The sequence below is a fragment of the Simochromis diagramma genome, unplaced genomic scaffold (assembly GCF_900408965.1).
Source record: "Simochromis diagramma unplaced genomic scaffold, fSimDia1.1 OVJJ01000438.1, whole genome shotgun sequence".
Classification (NCBI taxonomy): domain Eukaryota; kingdom Metazoa; phylum Chordata; class Actinopteri; order Cichliformes; family Cichlidae; genus Simochromis; species Simochromis diagramma.
In genome coordinates, this window is record NW_024387263.1 from 209,344 (window position 1) to 228,428 (window position 19,085).

At 42.5% G+C, this 19,085-nt stretch overlaps 1 long non-coding RNA gene across 1 annotated transcript; it reads left to right on the forward strand.

Annotated features, from left to right (window-relative positions):
• The first annotated feature begins 6,234 nt into the window (after positions 1–6,234).
• Positions 6,235–15,503, forward strand: LOC120715391. Its single transcript, XR_005691620.1, has 3 exons — positions 6,235–6,349; positions 13,534–13,640; positions 13,782–15,503. It is a non-coding gene; the product is annotated as an uncharacterized LOC120715391 (long non-coding RNA).
• The last annotated feature ends 3,582 nt before the right edge of the window (positions 15,504–19,085 follow it).

Sequence of the window (19,085 nt, forward strand, 5' to 3'; positions counted from 1 at the left end):
GTTAGAATATTTCTAGTTGTTAATCTTTGTGCTGAGTGTCTATTTAGTTCAGTTAGTTTGTTACTCTGCTGTGTAGAAACTACATGTATGGCTATTAAGAGTTGTGTTGATTATGAGTACGATGCTACTTTATTGGTTGTTCTCTGGCGCCCTCTAGTGGGATTTACCGCATCGTGCTGCCTGGTGCAGGGTTGCTCTTCCTGAGTTCTCTTTTGTTGTTGTTGGTTCTTTAAAAGATTTGAACAGACCTCAGCTGTGTTTGCCTTTACCTGATACCTGTGCTGACTGCAGATGTCCTTGTCCGTTGTTTTTCTTCTATTTCGCTCCCTGACAGTTTTAAACTTTAACAAACGAACGAAAAAACATTTTCATGTACTTGTTTTTGTGAGTTTCTACATAGTTCTCACATGAATGGAAATTTGACAATTTCTAAAACTGTAAAAGTTATAAGTTATAAAACTGTGAATATGTTGGGATTGTATTCTGTTGTATTTGCCTGTGAAAATGTGGCCTGTATTTGTTTTATGTAAAAGAAAACGCACATTTGTGTCACCTTTGCTCACATGTCCTGAGCTAAACCGATCATACTGTCTGTGAAGTTGTTCTTTAATTGCACGAGTTGTCGGCGTGCTCGCTGCTGTATGCACAGGAGTGTGTAGTGTTGATCACACTGGGAGGTAGTGGTGAAGATGGTTAGATCATTATAGAAACAAACATATTATTGTTTAATGATATAATGTGATATAGAAATAACATCAAAGGACACAGCCTGGCTCCAGAACTCCAGCTGCTGAAAGCTAAAGGTCCAGTTCACTCACATGCACATGGCCCTCAGTGATGTAGGTGTGCTGACAGTTTTTAATACAAGTGTGAAAATTTGTTCGATACGTAGTGTTCATGCACCCATGTCATGCAGGCTGCTTTTGTCCATGAAGCCAACAACCAACTAGATCTTTTTAAAATAAATTTGAGGTGAAAATGACAATAAAGGAACACTTTACAGATCACCTTTAAATAAGTTAAAAATAGCAAATATGAAATCACATATGTGTCCTGTTTTATATCTTTGTTTAATCTCATGTGACCTGTCCAGGCACTAAAGCAGCAGTTTTTGTAAAATCCACAGTTACATCTTACATTTTTCTGTTGATGTCCAATAACACTCACTGTTATTTCACTATGTCAGAAGTCAGAGTTAATTAAAAGGCGGTTTCTCTGCAGCAGCTCACTGCTGAGAAGAAGAGCATAGAAACACATCATCTCAAGCACACGCTCACTCACGTGCACACACATGATTGACCGATGACACGGCCCTTTAGCTCGGTCACAGACATTTATTTGACCCTTTAGTTCGGTCAGGTGGAGCAGCACCCCGGTGGTCATGTGAACTAACTCTCCCACAGAGAGCCATCGAGAGAGTGTGTTTATCACAGCAAAATGTGTGTGTGTGCCGTGGGAAAGGTCAAAGTCAGCAGTGGGTGGGGTGTCAGGGTTCACCTCACAGCATCGCTTCTAATCTCAGAACCTGAAATCATTCCCGGTTCTTCCTGAACTCATGTGAGCAGCTGCCCTGCTGCACCTCTGATTTCACTGCAGGGTGGAAAAAGGAAGAAAGTGGTAGATCTGGTGTCTACTGAATCACATGAGGAGCTGTAGTTTAAAGACTCTGCATGGATAAAATAATGCTTTCAACAACAAGTACTATTTATTAAAACTACCAATGACACAAACTGTCTTCTGGGAGTAAAATGCAAACTTGTGTTATTACATGTTTACATCACATAATTTCATTTGTGTGTGGACTCCACTGATCTGATGATTAAATGTTAGTGGCTGTTAAAGTTCTGGGTAAATAAAGCTGAGTGAAGTCAGTAAGTTCAAATATATGAGGAGTTTTTTACATTTAGTCCTGCTGACAGAGTCTGAGGTGGTCTGTGCGGGGCTAGATGCCAGGCTATATTTGTACATGGATTCAAATATTTAAACTAGCTGAGGTCTGATTTCTTGGACATTTCTGAAAAGTAAAATCAAACATTTTTCATTTCTGAATCACTGAAAAGCAGCTTTGTCCTTATAGTAACACACAGCGAACAGATACGGAGACTGAACATGTTACAAGAGGTTTAAGGTGAAAATCTAAAGTGTTTATGAACAGATTTACTGTAGATGCTTTATTTTAAAAGAGCTCTTATAAATATTAAACATCCACCAGTAATGAATAAAAGAAAGGAACATCAAAGCTGCTCATGCTAAAGGAAGAACAGTGGTTGGAGATGAAAGCACAGCCAGAATTATTGTGCAATAAACTTGCAGTTTTGTTGCCTTTGACATGTTTGCTTCAAACACAGGAGCAGGTGTGACTTTGGTCGGCAATATAGCAATAATACTACTAATGATAATATTACTACTGCTACAACTAACAACAACAACAACAACAACAACAACAACAACAACAATAATAATAATAATAATAATAATAACAATAGAAATAAGTGCATCAGCTATGAATCTGCTACCAATTTGTAGCTGAATGGGTCAAGATGACAGTTACATGTTTGCACTGCTTTGCAGAAATCATAAATCTACATAGACATGAATTTAACATTAAATACACATTCACACATAAACTACTTACACTCGTCGAGTCAGAACCTCACAGATCTGAAACAGGAAATCAGAAATTCCTCCACATTTAGTGATGTTGTTTTTGCAGGACAAAGTTGCTCGGCAACTTTATTCTTATAAAAAAATAAAACCATCAGATCTATTTCTGTATAACAACCAGTGGAGTCGAGTCCCTGTTGCAAAGAGAGGCGGCGCAGACGAGCTGCACTTATCGACACAGACTCACTCAGACTGATTGCATCGTGTTGGCATCTGTCTGCATTTATTTTATTAGATGTGAATTATTTAAACCTTTGTGATTGTTTGTAAACAGGTTGTTTTTTCATGTCAGCCAAAGGCAACGTATAAAAGGTGGATGTAGACTTCTGAAAAGTGATGCCAATACAGAAGCGCCGTAAACATGAATTCTCTAGCAGACCAGCAGGGGGCGACTCCTCTAGAAGTCTGACTGTATAGAAGTTGAGAAAATGACCCTACTTGGACTGTGACCTCATTAAACAGTTTCCTGATGTTTACGGTCTCAAGTTTGAGTTCTTATTAAAAACAACATGTTGTTCATTTTGTAAATTATGGCCCCATCAGAGTGAAATACAGGACATGCTTCACTGTGGCTTAACTAATTGGCCATATGAGCCTCGGTTTGTCCTTCAGCTCCACCCTGTGCTCGTTACATCTGGCTGCAGTGTCCAAAAAAACCACAAAATCACAACCTTTTGGAAGTGTCTAGACATAAACAAGAAATTAATAATGGATTGGATTTATAAAGTGCTTTTCAAGGCCACTATTCATTCACTCTCACATTCAAACACTGGTGGAGGCCCTGGGGCAGACTGACAGAAGCGAGGCTGCCATATCGCGCCATCGGCCCCTCTGGCCAACACCAGTAGGCGGTAGGGTAAAGTGTCTTGCCCAAGGACACAACGACCAGGACAGAGAGCCCAGGGATCAAACCGGCGACCTCCTGGTTGCAGATACGCTTCCCAACTCCCTGAGCCACGGTCGCTAACTAATAATGCAGTTAGCTTTGTTCATTATCTGTATGGAAATGTATGGAGCACAGCAGAAAAGAATGAGAATCAAAATACTTTATTAATCCCTGAGGAAATTATGTTTGACACCACAACTTGAAACCAACGAATGCTAATGTTGATCCATAAATGATGGTGTGTAGATTCCTTCTCTCACCCTAACCGATGGCCCCGCCCCTCCCTGAGCCTGGTTCTGCTGGAGGTTTCTTCCTGTTCAAAGGGAGTTTTTCCTTCCAACTGTCGCCAAAGTGCTGCTCATAGGGGGTCATATGATTGTTGGGTTTTTCTCTGCATGTATTATTGTAGGGTTGACCTTACAATATGAAGCACCTTGAGGTGACTGTTGTTGTGATTTGGCGCTATATAAATAAAATTGAATTGAACTGAATTAAATAAGCAGCTGATTTCTTACAGTTTATTATTATTTGTTATGTTGAGCACATTTCTCCCTGCTGAAAATAATTGGACAAAATCAGACACTGCAGGTTAAAAACTGTTCACAGAGCTGCAGCAGCATCAGCCTGACGTGGGGCCAAACAAGTTCACTTTAATTTCATTAACAAAATACAGCAACACCACACAACACAATAAAAACAGCAGCAGTTTTGAATTTAAACCCAGTGAGAGATCAACAGTCTCAGGTCAGCTGGCTCTGCAGTTACAGCCTGGTATGAGCTTGTACCCTCCACACAGGCGCCTCCTGGCAGCCCTTTCTCAGTCCGAGCCCTCTGCTGGCCTCTGTGCTCCCGCACATTGAATGGAAAGAAACAAACTGTTAGTTTGTTTAGACTGAGACCACAGTTTGTGTTAAAACAGCTTATTTAATAAGGTTAATGGACCTTAGTCATTAGAATTACATAAAAAGCAAATAGTGAATATGAAAATATGGTAATAGTTTAAAGAAATGACTTTGACACTGATTTAAAAAAGGAAACAAAGAAAGTTTAAGTTTCTTCTTCTCTAATCTCTGATTTTTGTAGCTAACAAAGGCGCCATCACTAAGACTCAAATATATCTTTAAATGACAGGTTCAGTTTCCTGTGACCACCAGAGGTCACCTGACGGTATCAATGCATCAACGTGCTGCAACAAGCTGCTAAACATTTAGTTTAATGAGGCGACAGTTTCTTTTAGCCTTTCTCAGGCTGCAGATCACAGCAGCGACGTGTTTTTCAGCTAAAATCAAAAAATGCTCTGTTAGTGTGAGACACTGTTGGCTGTGTGCTCGTGTGAGCTGATGTGCTTTTTGTCTCAACCACATAAAGTTAACACAGTCTGAACAAAAGAGCTTAAGACACACGAACAGCAGCAGCATGTGTGTGAAATGACTTTGGCCCTGTGTGTGTGTGTGTGACTAACCTTCCTGGGCAGTATCCCTGTGGGTCGATGCTTCCTGACAGGAAACGGCTTCACTTTCAGGATCAACAGTGCTGCTTGAACACATCTATACCTCCACACTGCTGACCTGGAGCCCTGACATACATCCCAGTGTCGACCGCACCTTCATTATAAAAGCAGACCCGCCCAGAGCTGTTGTGCTTTTAGTATTAATGAGTGAAAGGTTTTGCTGTGAAAATTTTTTGTTTTGTAATGTTTACATTTAAATTGTGTATGTGATCCTTTATGATAATAATATTTTCTTCCTGATCATTACACGTGTACGAAGCACTGAAATGCTTTTGGTGTTATTCCACAGGGCAGGCTGTTTCTTTCTGCTGAGAAACTTTTCATTTGCTGGCAGAGCTCAGAATAAACACAAAAATCATCATGGAAGTCAGGGCACGACTTCCCTGGTAGGGGGGTGGGGAGGTGTCTACATGTCCCTCCTTCTGCTTAATCCAATCACCAATGGGCATCATTTATTCTCTTAAAAGACACTGATGGTGGGGGGATGATCATGATCACTTTCCAGTTTATCTTTTCATTAAGTCACTAAACACTGCTGTAAAAAATCACTAAATAAAAATGAAATTAAACGGATTCAGAGCATCAGGAGCCCGTTTGTGTGTCTGTGTGTGTGTGTGTGTGTTTGTGTGTGTGTGTGTGTGTGTGTGTACGGGTTCTTACTATACTGGTGGGGACCAACAGCCCTCATTTATGGTAAGGATTATGTCAATAGGATGTACCCACAAGGATAGTAAACCAGATGTGTGTGTGTGTCTGTGTGTGTGTGTGTGTGTGTGTGTGTGTGTGTGTGTGTGTGTGTGTGTGTGTGTGTGTGTGTTCTCTGAGGGGTTTCTGTGCCATTCGTTTCAGGAGTCTGCGGGAGGATGTGAAGGTCAGGAGGTTTCACATGAGGTCAAAGGTCATCACAGCACACACACACATATTGTCTGGCAGTAGTTTGTATTTCACAGAAGGGCTGATGTTGAGTTTTGTGCTTCCTGAGTTTAAATTGAAGGTTTTTCTGGTTACACAGAGGAGAAAATGAAAAAAGAGAGAAATGTCGTGATCATTCTTCCCCCAGGAGCAGAGCTTTTGTCCTACCGTGTGTGTGTGTGTGTCTGTGTGTGTGTGTGTCTAGGATTTACTTTGCTATACAGTACCTGCACCTATGACGGGGCGTGCCCACCTGTTCCTCGTTACCTGCACTTTGTGTCCCCGGCTCTGCTGTGCAGTCGAACAGTTCAGGCCAGAGTTTCTAAAAACTCGCTGTAACATCAGAACCTGCTGAACGTGTCCAGCTCCGTCCTCCAGTGAGTCTTTTCTATGTTAGTTGTTAGTTTTGTTGTTTTTGTTTTGTTTTTGCATCCTGTTGTTGTTTTCAGATTTGACTGATGACGTCTTCATGCAGTTTTAATCAGGTTACAAAATAACTCCACATATAGGTGGAGATGGCTGAGTGGAAAGACTGACTTCATTTCACTTTGAGTTTTTGACCCAGTTATATTTTTATTCTTTCAGCTTTTTGTTTGTTTGTGTATTTTTTCCAGTATTAGTTTAGATTTTGTCTGTTTTGATTTTGACCTCAGTAAAATTTGGGGTCATTAAGCAAAACAAGACAAACAAAATATGATGAAAATGTTCTTCCTTATACAGTACGACTGAGCTTTGTCTTGATCGTTCTGTTTATTCATCCAAACTTCTCAGTTTGCCAACTTAGATATAAATGTTCCCGTGACATCTGTTTGCCAGATGACAGTTTGCACCTTCTGCACCGAGAGGCAAACTGACCTGGCACTGACAGGAGTCTCCTCTTGATAGATGTTAATGTTTACATCTTTCAGTCCTGTTGGCTGTTTGTAAAAGAGCAACTCTGAGAGTTAAAGGTATCAATAAAAAAGATGCACATGATCTCAGAAACACAATATCTCAGTGATCAACAGTAACTGCTCATCCAAAACTTTACATCGGACCCTCCCCCAAAACCAGCTGTTATGTAACAATGGCAGAAGTCACTCTCACCATCAGCGAGCTGTTGTAGGCTTGGATAACACTCTTAGTGGGTATTTCCACATCCTGTTGATTTTCAGAATCGCAGCAGTTTGAGACTTGACTGTTTGATGATGATGATGATGGATTATATTCGCCGTGAGCTCATAAAGCATTTTTCACAACACCGTACGAGGCGTTTAATGTCTCCAGAGGCTCGTAAATACTGTCAGCTCAGAGTCTCGCTCTGCACACGACCCCAGACAGTCTGGGTACCTGAGGTAACTTCCTCTGATATGCACACAGTTACTCAAACACATAAACACATGCAGTTATAGTCTATGTACACATGACAAGGAGCAACTTCCAGAGCTGGAAGATTAAGCCAAACCGGAAGTGCACAAAATGACAGGAGCCTCACGGGATGGCTTCAAAAGCAGGTCAGTCCCCAGACTCCCATTTTAAAAGTTAGGAGGTGACTGCTGTATCTGTAACCTTTGGGGGCATTTTTACGGAGTTAGCTGACAAATAATATGGCTTTCTATGAGATGTAGGCCATCCAATAAAGTTTGTCCCCCAGTTTTAGTGAGTGAAACTTTAGTTGTACATGTACAGACTGCACTATTGTTTCACCTGTTCATGCTGTTGGGAAACTGATCTGCTGAAAAATCAGGGTGGCAGAGGATGCTTTTATAAGGTGTTGAAGGAGCGTACATATATACATACATACTGGTCATTTTAGCCTGTGGCTAGGTGGTTCCTAGATGAGATGACGACATCATAAAGCAGGTCACCATCCAGACCTTCTTGCCTTGGGTGATGTTTATCATTCCTCTTTGCTTAGCTTCCTCCAGACAGATTTGAAAAGACGGACTAAAGCTGTGTGAAATCTCATTTTGGGGCAAAGTCAGACAACCTTTTAACCATTTTTAAATCTAATGTGACTGCTTGTTCTACACATGCAGTTTGTGTGTCCTGGAGATCATTTAAATTACACATAATTTAGATTATCACGACACGCTTCAGAATAACTGAATAAATAAGTGACTGGAGGCATTACCAATATGGCTGCAAAGTGCAGAGACGTGTTTTTGGAAGGCCCTTTCTTCTCTGACACAAACCGACACACATCTGTTCACCTTTTCCAAGGATATTAAACTACATACCAAACTGAATTGTTAAACCTAACCTCATCCTCCAAATGATGGACATGTTTGTCCTCAAAAAGATGTTGAATCTCCACAGAATGACAGATTAATGTTCCGACAACATCAGCTGTACATGTAGACACACGGGAGCGACATCACCCTCTGATGCTGTTAGACAAACACACACATACCACAGCTAAATGGTTCGACTGTCTCTGAAACACCAAATAAAGCTTTTCATTATATAACTGAGACGACACAGAGACATTTCCCCTCGTGGCAGTGAACAGGAGGAATGCACATCTGTATTTGTTCTTGTCACATCTGCACTGAAGCTTGTTTGTATGTCGGATGTTCCGGCTGACCCACATGGAAAGAAACTATGTGGAAAGAAAAGGACAAGACAAATGATCCCCGGTCACCTCTGGTTTGTCCCAAAAGGAAGTTTATTACAGCTGAATGTCGTTCTCTTACTTGTTGATGTTCCTGGAGTTTCTCTGTTACTTGCTGATAAAAATTTATACCTAAATAGTAGGGGTGCAACGATACTCGTATCGATATTGAACCATTCGATACAGTGCTTTCGGTTCGGTACGCATATGTATCGAACAATACAAAATTTTTAATTTATTTTATTAACTTTCCTTCTGACGATGCTGTCTGTGTTGAGCGCTCAGTGGATCTGCACTCGACAGTGCAGCCTAGGCGGAGTAGTCAAACGCAGATTCACTGAGCGCAGGGCAAGCTAGCAAGACAGAAGTTAAGCTCACCTTGCAACATGGCAAATTGAACCTCCCCCACCCTCATTCAGATCTGGCCTTTGGAACTATTTTGGTTTTCATGTGAAGTATGACCCTGAAGGTAAGCGAGTCATGGACAAAAGTAAAACAGTATGCTGGATGTGCCACGCAATGCTCAATTACATGGGTGGGAACTAGTGTGTTAGCGCAGCTCGTTAACGTGTTGGCCGTCCAGCCCCATGCACGGGGCGATCCGCGGTAGCTCGTTAACGGAGATTTGCCGTGTTGTGGCGTTAACGTCATTTCAACGAGATTTACGCTGACAGCACTAGTGGGAACACAACGAATATGACTGCACATTTACACCGACATCATCCTCGTGCAAAGACAAGTGGAAGCAGAGAAAAACAACAAGCACGTATGCTACAAACTTTACCCGAGTCATTTAGACAGCCGTTAGCACATGATTCTCCTTATCAGAATCAGAATCAGAATCAGAAAGGGTTTATTGCCAGATGTTGAGGAGGTTTACAACATTAGGAAATTGCTGCGGTGCTTCAGTGCAACATACTGTCATAAAAATATAAAAATAAGAATAAGAATTAAAAGTGCTAAGTGGATAGATATATACATGATATATACATGAGTGCAGGTGGTGATCAGTGCCAAACATGGAATGATGCAGTGAACACAGCGTAGGGTCATGTGTTAGTGGTGGGAACAGTCATATGGTTATTGTTCATGTGTCCGACAGCAGAGGGGAAGAAACTGTTCTTATGGCGAGAGGTTCTGGTGCGAATGGACCGGAGCCTCCTGCCTGAGGGGAGCAGGTCAAACAGACTGTGTCCAGGGTGAGAAGGGTCAGCTGAGATCCGAGCTGCACGCCGCAGTGTCCTGGAGGTGTACAGGTCCTGCAGAGATGGGAGTCTGCAGCCAATCACCTTCTCAGCAGAGCGCACAACACGCTGCAGTCTCTGTTTGTCCCTGATAGTGGCTCCAGCGTACCACACAGTGATGGAGGAGGTGAGGATGGACTCGATGATTGCAGTGTAGAACTGCATCATCGTCCGTGTTGGCAGGTTGAATTTCTTCAGCTGCCTCAGGAAGTACATCCTCTGCTGGGCTTTTTTAATGACGGAAGTGATGGTGGGCTCCCACTTCAGGTCCTGGGTGATGGTGGTACCCAGGAAGCGGAACGAGTCCACAGAGGTGATGGGGGTGTCAGTCAGGATGATGGGGGGGAGTGGAGCTGTGTGCTTCCTGAAGTCCACAGTAATCTCCACTGTCTTCTGGGCATTCAGCACCAGGTTGTTGTGGCTGCACCAGGACACCAGACGTTCAACCTCCCTCCTGTAGGCAGACTCATCCCCGTCCGAGATGAGTCCGATAACGGTGGTGTCATCTGCAAACTTGATTAGCTTGACAGACTGGTGGGTGGAGGTGCAGCAGTTGGTGTACAGGGAGAAGAGCAGAGGAGAAAGAACACAGCCCTGAGGGGAGCCGGTGCTGATGGTCCGGGAGTCCGAGACATTCTTTCCCAGCCTCACATGCTGCTTCCTGTCCATCAGGAAGTCAGTGATCCACCGGCAGATGGGATCAGGCACATTCATCTGGGAAAGCTTGCCTTCACTTCTTTAGTGAACCTGTACTTGGCCTCTCTGTAGCAGTCCCTGTCTCCGCTTCTGAACGCCTTACTCTTTTCCAGCCACAGCTTTTTGAGTTTAGGAGTAAACCAGGGTTTGTCATTGTTATAACTCACCCTGGTGCGTGATGGCACAATGCTGTCCTCACAGAAGTGGATATAGGAGGTGACAGTGTCCGTAAACTCGTCCAAGCTGTTAGAAGCAGCCTTCATTGTGTCCCAGTCTGTAGACTCCAAACACGTGCGAAGCTCCTCCACAGCCTCGTTGCTCCACAGTTTTTTGGTCCTCACGACAGGTTTGGAGAGCTTCAGCCTCTGTCTGTACGCGGGGATTAGGTGGATCATGACGTGATCAGAGAGTCCGAGTGAAGCACGCGGCACCGCACGATAGGCCCCGCTGATCGTGCTGTAACAGTGGTCTAATGTCCTCTCCTCTCTGGTCGGGCATTTAATAAACTGCTTGTATTTGGGAAGCTCATGGCTCAGATTGGCTTTGTTAAAGTCCCCAAGAGCAATGATGAGAGAGTCCGGGAATGTCCGCTCCATGTGCAGTATCTGCTCCGCGAGTGCGCACTGAGCTGCCTGCGCATCTGCGTCTGGCGGGATGTAAACAGCGGCCAGGATGAATGAAGCAAACTCCCGCGGAGAATAAAACGGTTTGCAGTGAATGAAAAGGTATTCCAGAGAGGAAGAGCAGTGCTGAGCAATCACTGTTACATCTGTGCACCAGCCACTATTAATGTAGAAGCAGACACCTCCACCTTTGGTCTTACCAGAGAGAGAGGCCTGCCGGTCAGCGCGCAGCAGATGAAAGCCCTCCAGCTTGAGCGCGCAGTCCGGGATGTCCTCACAGAGCCACGTCTCCGTAAAACATAACACACAGGAGGAGGCAAAGTCTCTGTTCATGCTTCTCATCAGGGCCAGTTCGTCTGTCTTATTCCTGAGTGATCGTACATTAGAAAGGAAGATCCCAGGAAGAGCGGTTCGCAGTCCGCGTCTCCTCAAACGCACGAGTGCGCCGGCTCGCTTCCCTCTCTTTCGGCGTCTCGCTTTCCTGGTCAGGGTCAGCAGTAAATCTGCCGCAGATGCGACAAATATTGGAAATAAATCCACAGGCGTTGTAGTCCTGTAGTTAAGGAGCTCTTCTCTGGTGTACGAATATCCAGAGGAGTGCCCAGACACAGAAGAAATGCACAAAAACAAAACAAAAGTAACGCACTGAAGCACCAGGGCGACCATCCGCGGCGCCATCTTGGTTGAATCTTGGTTGGGGACCTGATATGTTTAATATGCTGCTGAGAATATAGCCCAGAAGAAGCGGATAGTATAGCTTTTATTTTGGAAAGAGCCATTTCTCTGTAATAAACTCTCTTTTCCAAAGATGAGTGATTTCTCAATCAGATACAGGGCTCGCAAAATCGCTAGCCCGACGTCCCGGGGCTAACGATTTTTCCAGTCGGGCTACCAAAATCTATCTCTTCCCTGCCCGTCGGGCTATTGTAGGAAGGAAAAATATATGTCAATGCTTTTGCATTCTTTCAGAAATGTAGCTGGGTAATTATGTCATTGGCATCGGTGAGCCACTGTCAATATGTGACATATTGAAATCGCGTTTGAATTTGCGCTTGTTTTTTTGCTTTCACTTTGCAATCGTGCGAACTGTGTATAGAGAGCGACAGCACTGATCTGTGAGTGATGATAATTTGTGCACCAATTCCTCTGACATCGTCTTATTAATCGTTAGCTTACTATGCAAACATGACAAGTGAAATCTCCGGCAGCTTAAACATGTGAGAGGTTGATTGCGCAGAGAATCGCTGACCGTTATGTGAGTGCGTGTGTAAAAGCAGCAGGATATATATTTTAGTTCTGCTGAGCCAAATAAGACAGGTCAGGGTGAAGAAGTGACAGCCAAAGAAAAGCTTACCACAAAACGGAGAAGTTATGACAAATCAGACTATAAGGCAAAAAGAAAGTGCAGCTTTATGGTTTCATGGACAAAAGAATTTCTGTGGCTGCGATATGACGAGCTAAATAACCAGGGCTGCACATAAGTGGTCCGCAGGTGCGCATTCGCTGTCAAAATAAAAAACGCGCACAAGATAAGAAGTTGCAACTCGTGTTTGCGTACATAAGATTTTCAGGAGGAGAACAGACATTTGTTTAGAGCTCTTAAAGATGTCGAAGAAGCAAAATCCTTTAAGCAATTACTTTGGTTTTCCTCCACCTCCAAAGAAATGTCAGGAGTCCGAACCACAAAAGAAGCACGTATTCTCGGAAAATTGGTTGCAGGAGGTGAGCTGGCTTCAAACAAATGATGAACGCACAGAGATGTGGTGCAGAATGTGCCGTGAAATTTTAATAAATGACAAATTAAAAAGGCATGAACATTTTTTTGCATCGAAAAAATATCGAACCGTGACACCAAAGTATCGAACCGAACCGAACCGTGAATTTTGTGTATCGTTGCACCCCTACTAAATAGACAGGCCAATGAAGGCTGAAGGTTGATGGCTGACTCGGGTTTGTACAAGTGAGCAGTTGCAGCAGCTGATAGAAGGAAAAAAGCAAAAAGGTTCAAAACTCTAAACAGAAAGTTTTCCTTTTGAAAATCATTTGAAAGCATCCTCAGAGAAAACATAGTTACTAAAAGAACTTTTTTCCTAATTGATCTGAAATCTGATATATTTCTGAGCTTTCCTGTAACTTTCTATAATTTACAGTCACGTTAAAAAGACGTAACTCGCTCTATTGCTACTAAGGTTTTACATATGTGGACATGTTGTTATTTATTTAGCATAAACTAAGCCAAAATGCAGAAGTAGTCAGTGAAAAACCAAACACACACCACACACACATTTAGTAGTTCACAGAATCAGCTCCAGTAACTGTTTTCTGACTTTATCAGTTTCTCACATTGTTGTAGAGGAAATGTTGCTTCAGTTTATTGACTTCTGTGAACATTTGTTTATGCACAGCTCCTCTGAAGAGCGGACCTTTGGGATCATCCTCCTGTCGAATATTTTGGTATACAGAGGAGTAAATGCAGTGTCTGCAAAACAAACACCCTACTGTCCCATCTCAGGTCTGTCACTGAGCCCTCCTGGACTCTGGAGTTTGCTTACAAAGTGCAAACATGTCTGTAGATGTTGTGTTAATATTGCATTGCACTTCAATATCATGACTCTGCAGGAACTTATGCCAGGTTACTTGTTGTGGATTTTAGTTGTTCTTTGAACATCTTCATCCTGGCTCTGCAGCTGGATCAGGCAGCTCCCATCTGCAGCTGGATGAGTGACTTTCTGTCTGACAGGAAGCAACGTGCAGGTCTGGGCAGGCATATCTCAGACTCTCCATCAACACTTGTTCTCCTCAAGGCTGCTTTTCTTTCTCTATACCAAAAAGCTGCACCTCAGTCTGTCAATCTCCTGAAGTTTGAAGACGACACTGAGTCATAGCACAATTAGGAAGAAGAAACACAAGAAGCCAAGAAGTACCGAGGGCTGATATACACTATATATAATAATTAGTCCTCAAGCACTGAAGGAATTACATATAAATAAATTACATTAAATAATAAAAAAATGTAAGTGTTTTGTGCGCGTGAGCGTTACCCACACTTTACTGTAAACTACACTACAGTCAGATATGAACTGAAGCCGAGGTGAAGTGCATTAAAAGATTGTTTAGTGTGAGATTGTGACAAACTGAATCATTATTAAATACCAAACATCAGGTCTTTACTCTCCAGTCAATCACAGAGAAAACAGGTGCTCTGAAAACACACAGCTATCCAGCAAACGATGGACACGCCCCCTGCGGGTATAATCTCTATTAACCATCATTAGCATTCCTCCAATATTTCCCATGCTCTGTTAGTTTCAAGCAATTAGCATTCTGCTCATATTTGTCCAGTTGCTGTTCCAGGAGGATTTCTCCCTGACAGCTGCTTTCACCACGGGCAGCTCAGCAAATGTGAGCAGCAGGAGACGTCCACTGATGAGCGCTTTCTTCTGTGAGGACACGCTGATAGGGTCTCTCTTATTGGCTGGACAATGAGCATCATCTGGTATCTTTGCTTGTCTTTTATGTGCTCTTGTATTTTGATATGAGCCTGTCTTTTCTTCTCCATATCCTCTCTCTGTGTTTTCTCGCGTTTTTTCACTGTGCTGCCTGTCGATCACAGTGATGTGGAGGTGATGACATACAGGAAGAGGAGTGTGCTAAAGCAGAGTAAAAGTGGACAGTGGCTCCTTTATCCCACTGTGATACACAAACAGGGGGATACGGGTCTCTTGGCTGCAGCATGAAGGATATGAATGCTGAAACTGGGAGAAGGTCCAGGAGCCTCTATAATGCTGCTGCTGTAGCCACGTGTTTTACTGTTGGGGATTCAAACCTTTCCACTAATCCTGTTTCTCTGACCTTTCACCTTTAAATGAATGTGTACATTAAACACTCAGCCAGGACACTTAATCTAATCCTAACCCCTTTACTTACTGAGATAATATCTTAAAGCCACTTTGAATCATTTTGTTTTTGAGGTTTCTGATGTGAAGGTATACGTTGATAAATGTGAATGTAGAACCTCAGTTCTCAAACATTTCTCAAACATAAGGAAATCAGTCTGGAAATGCACTGATGAAAACAGTTCGAGTTCTCTCCACTTGTTCCTCCTGGTCGTTCTCGCCCAGCACGTTGGTCCAGACCGAAACAGCTGAGCTGGGAGATTCGTCACATATGCTGCTGTGAAGCGTCAATCTGAGTGTTTACATCTTGGTGTTTTGATTCTACTTCATGCTCATAGGCTGTCAATCAAACGCTGTTTGTCCTCTATGACTGCAAAACAAACTGCGTGTGTGAGCCCTGTGATTGGTTGGCATATTTAAAGCGTAGCCTATGGCAGGGATGGTCTCCAGCCACCCTTTAACCTGAATTAAATAAGCAGAATAAAATACATTACATGGTAAATTCAGCAACTAGTAATTGAGCTCCTGATCTTATTTGCTGGGGTCACAGATGAAATCAGCTCAGGAACGTTTTCTTTCTGTAACCAGAGGAGTTACCTGAGCTGTTTGTGGGCTGTTAGTAATAATAGGAAGAAAGTAACAAAAGAAATTCACATTATTTTTAGCTTTTATGTAAAAATGTTATTATGTACACATACTAGCACGTTAGCATGCTAAACTTTATATATTTTTAAAAATTGGCAAACTGTCAAATATTGAACCAATGTTTTCAAACATAAATCTCCAAAGTTGCACAGAAAGTGTAATATATCATTAGAGGTCATTAGAAGTCAGTCCCTGTAAGAAAGCTGAAGCCCGATCTGTGGCCACTGCATTACAAACAGATGTGTTTCTGTGAAATCACAGAATGAGCTGAGGAAGAAATGATGTTGTGTGCATTATGTGCCTCTGATAGTGAATCAGCCGACAGGGAGCAACATGCACACATCCAGATGACTTCTGTGTCTTATTTCAGCAGTGCATTCTGCATGTGTGCAAACAGTATAACTCAAGTCCAGCTGCTAAAGTGACCGACAGGCTGATCGTTCTGTCACTAATTGAAGGAGTTTGACACAAAAACAAAGGCTTTCTTTTCTTTTGTCCTACTGCTTAATTATAGTTAATTACAATTTTATTTTATATTATGACAGGATGTCTTTTTGCTTCATTCAGTGTTAAAGTTTAAGGTCACTGAACTTTATATAACAGAGCATTGAATGAAGAATAAAGGTGTTCTTATAGATGGGAACTCATAAAATGGGCTCTTTCATATAGTCTCCAGTTCATCAGGATGGAGGGAAAGCGTGGTGGGCGTCACTGTTTTGGGCACGAGAATCTCTCAGTTTGAAGTTTCTCCCACATGACTGAGATTAGGAGCCAGTGACCGTATGGTCTTGTGTTTCTGCCCGTCTCCTTCCTTCGTTCTCTCACACATATTTGTGTTGTTAATGCTGAGGAAGAGGAGGAGAGGAAGGGGAAAAGAGTGCAGGATGAAAGACTCGTTCTGTTCCCTGCAGAACATCAGACACGTGAGGCGTGAAGGTGAAGGCTTCCTGGCGCTCGCCTGGCTGATTGAATTAAAGAATGGTTTCTGTACAATGATGCACGTGAATGTTCTTTGAAGGGAGCCTCAAAGTGTGCACTGCACATGATGCCCTGTGAAGACAACACAGCCTGTCGGCGTGACCAGCAGCAGAACTACAACTACAGCCAGATCAACAATGACTGAACAATGAAAAAAGTAGTTTGAATAAAATATGTTCACATGACAAATGAATATGTCTCGAGCTTGGATTCTGAGGTATTACTGAACATAAAAATGATTTTAAGGCAAAAATATCCAGTTATTAGGTAACATCAGCTGTGAAAAGCTTCAAACAATGGTGTTACCTTAAAATGAGTCCCAGCATTTTATACACTAGTGTCAAACATAAGGCCCGGGGACCAGAATCAGCCTGGAAAATGTGATCTCACTGAACAGCTTTAATGTGAAGGAGTGCACCGATTTTGGTCTTTTTAACTGAATTTTCACAAGTTTTACAGTTTTTCCCACAGATAAAGACCCACAGCCACCCACTGCCATCCATACTACACCAAATTGTAATATTTTACGATAAATTGTATATTTTAAATCATATTTTATTATAAATATATTTATTTATAGTCTGAGCAATGGACTACCAGAATCTTTTGTGTAACTCTACACATTTATCGTGATTTTCACTGGTCCAGCCCACTGCACATCAAAGTGGGCTGTGTGTGTCCCACCATGTTAATGACTTTAACATCCCTGCAATAAGTTTTTATGATTAGTAAAAGTGTAACTACGATTTTTTCCTATGTGACGTCTTTGATTCCAATTCCAATTGAAATAAATGAGAATATTATGTGATGAATTTTTAAAGTTTTGTGAGGTTTGGCATGAAAATCATTCAAAAACAGTAAATTAATTTGTTTCTTTGTTTTTAATTCCTGCCTGTAGTGCAGGGAGACATTTACAGTGAACTATAAGGGGAACATATAAGGTGATTATTAGTGTAGAAACAGATTTTTAAGCGGAATATGATGTAGGAGCAGTCTGTGTTGTGACTGGCCGGTTGGTCGTGTACGAAGGTCTGGTGGTCTCTGAGTTTCTCGACCCTCCCTCTCTTCACATCTTGTTTTTGTGGAGCTCTCTCTCTCACACACATTGTTGCTGAGTTCCTCTCAGGTCATCAGATTAATATCTGCCTGCTGTTCTTCAGAACAGGTGCAGTGAAGTCACATTTTCACTCAGATAAAAAGAAACTGCAGGCGAGGAGAAATCACTGCAGCGATGCAGCTTTAACAAATATGAATAAGCTCCAGCTTATCTCCTTTCCACGCATATTAAATCAGGTGACTTGTGTTTTTTGGATTGTTGCTTAATCTCAGTGAAGAATGAGCTTCCACAGATAACGCCCGAACTGAGGAGAAGTCGCCGTGTTAAGAATGAGAAGTATGCGACGGCTGAAAAGAATGAACTTTTGAGGGTTTACAACAGAGCGATACGGCGATGCGGGAGGTCCTGCCATGCCTCTGTCATGATCACCTGCTTCACTTGGTGGGAACAAAAGAGCTTTTGGTTGTTCTTTTCAGCCCAAATTTAATTACTTGTAATTTTACTTCCAAGAATCAAACATGCAGCAGGAACAAAGTGTAGAAACAAGTCAAGTGAAATCAGATTTGCTGGTTTGGTGACTTCAGTCGTAACCTGACACTTTGATTAACTCGATTAACAAAATAAGAATGAAGATTAAAGTGTGAGGGAGGCTGTCATCACCGTGCTGCTTACATCTTCTAATGTGTGGTGCAACAGAAGATCACACACAGTTCAAACTACAAAAGGGAACACATAAACCCATTTACCCCTGAAAAACAGTCAAATTCCAGTCTGCTTATCCACGTCAGGGTCGTGGGGGGGCTGGAACCTATACCCGGCTGAGACACTGCAGACAGGCTGTCGCTGGGCCAGACAACCATTCACACTTACGGTCAGCTTGGAGTCACCGGTGAACCTTACCCCATCTGTGTGATTGGAGGTGGAGTAGCTGGAGAGTTTACAGAGAAAAGCCCCAGACTGGATCAGAATCAGTAAAACTAAACGATGAATGTGTGATGAACGTCCACTTAGAGTCTATTATTAACTTTCTTCTTCTTTTGCTGCGGGGATCACCACGGCAGATCATCTGCCTTCATCTGACCCGACCCTTTGCATGCTCCTCCTTTTCTACCTTCATGAATCTTCTCTCTGTTCTTCATCTTTTCCTCCTGCAGGCAGCTCCATCTCCAGCGTGTTTAGTCCAGTGTATCCACCCTCCCTCCTCTGCACATGTCCAAATCATCTCAGCCTCTAACTTTGCTCGACCTGAGGTGGCGGACTTATTTCTAATCCTGCTCGCTCCCAGTGAACATCTGAGCATCTCCAGCTGTTTCACATCACCGTTAACTCTGGACGTTTCTGATCCAATATGGAAATGTCATTTTTAATAATCCACATGTTT